Source organism: Nicotiana sylvestris, chromosome 3, assembly GCF_000393655.2.
Source record: "Nicotiana sylvestris chromosome 3, ASM39365v2, whole genome shotgun sequence".
Classification (NCBI taxonomy): domain Eukaryota; kingdom Viridiplantae; phylum Streptophyta; class Magnoliopsida; order Solanales; family Solanaceae; genus Nicotiana; species Nicotiana sylvestris.
In genome coordinates this window covers 10968192-10969695 of record NC_091059.1, presented here as the reverse complement: position 1 = coordinate 10969695, position 1504 = coordinate 10968192, and positions in this window count along the sequence as shown.

The window sequence follows — 1504 nt, the reverse complement described above, 5'->3', positions numbered from 1 at the left end:
TGAAAACAAGTGAAGAATAAGCTAATAAGTAAAGCCTTAACACAAATATAGAAACAATCACAAGTCACAATCAATTACACAAGTGATTCCCTTTAACTAAGGAATCACTATTTAACGGGTAGTAACATGTTCAAATAAGGAAAGAAATCAGTTTGATTTATTGCCATACAAGGGATAGTAAAAGCATGCAGTGAGCAATCAGGTCTGAGTACAAAAATATGCTTATTTTGCAAAAGGATTCAGCAAGGTAAAACATCACAGTAAAGGGAAAGTAATCAATTAATTTTAAATAGGCGAGTGAAATCAGGGCTCACACAAGGAAAGCTTTTGAAATCAGTCACAAAATCAAGGTCAATCAAGGAAGAAACATGCCTATGTACTTCAGCATATAAATAGAGTGAATAGAAACATCAGACATGCAAGGCCAAGCACATTGGCAAAAGAAACAGCATACAATAGTAACTGAAATAAGCATAGGATTCAGTAGTGAACAAAGTTAGATAGTTAGGGCTCACACGTATAGCCAAAGTGAAGAAGAGAGTCACAACGAGTAAAGGTCTCATAGTAACAAGTGAGGAAACCTTTTGAGAAATTAGGGTTTCAACAATGGTCGAGTTTAAAAGATAGTAAAACTCAAAATCAGATGAATCACATAAAGAAAAAGAGAGTCTGAAACGAGGAACCTTAAATCGAGTCAAGTATTCAAACAAACAATTTCATACCCAAAGACCTAGGGTTCTCAACAATAATCGAGTTTAAAAGATGGTAAAACAAATAAGTCAAACAAGAACGAGGAACTTAATCGAACCAGTACATAAAACAAACAGTTTCAAAGCTCGAAGGAGACCAAAAAGAATTAGGGTTTTCAACATGCTGACTTAGATAGAAGAACAACATGAGCAAAACACAGCAAAATCACAAACACATTAAAAATCGGAGAAGAGATCTTTTGAAAATCTTAAAGGAAAACCTTAATGAAAAGTCATTTTGAAAGGAAAGTTGAAGAACTTTCGAGAAAAATACTTAAAACATTCATAGCAAGTACGGATCTAAAGTAGATATAAAAGAAAAATCAAAAGATCTTAAAGATTAGGGTTTCAAAAAACCCAGAAAAGGTGAGAAAGACCTTGAAAGTTTCCGAACTAACCAGGAAAGTCAAGGATCTGCCTTGAAAGGCCATGAATGGCTGGAGAAAGGTCGTGGATGGCCGGAGAAAAGCCATGAACAAAAGTCGAGCAAGGAATGGACCAGATTCCTTTGAGGACTGGCCATGAAACCATAGAGACCAACACCTAAGAGCCATGTGAGGCTGATACATGTCTCAAATGACCACGAGGGGCCATGAAATAGGAAGGTATTAGGGTAGGGTGAGAGGGCAGCGGCTAGGGATCATGAGAGTTTCAAAAAGAGTTGAGATAGAAGGGGGATTCAAGGGCGGCGGTAGGTGAGAAATGAGATAGGTTTAGGGGTCGTCTGGGGTTAAAAAAGGAAAGGAGGAATGGTG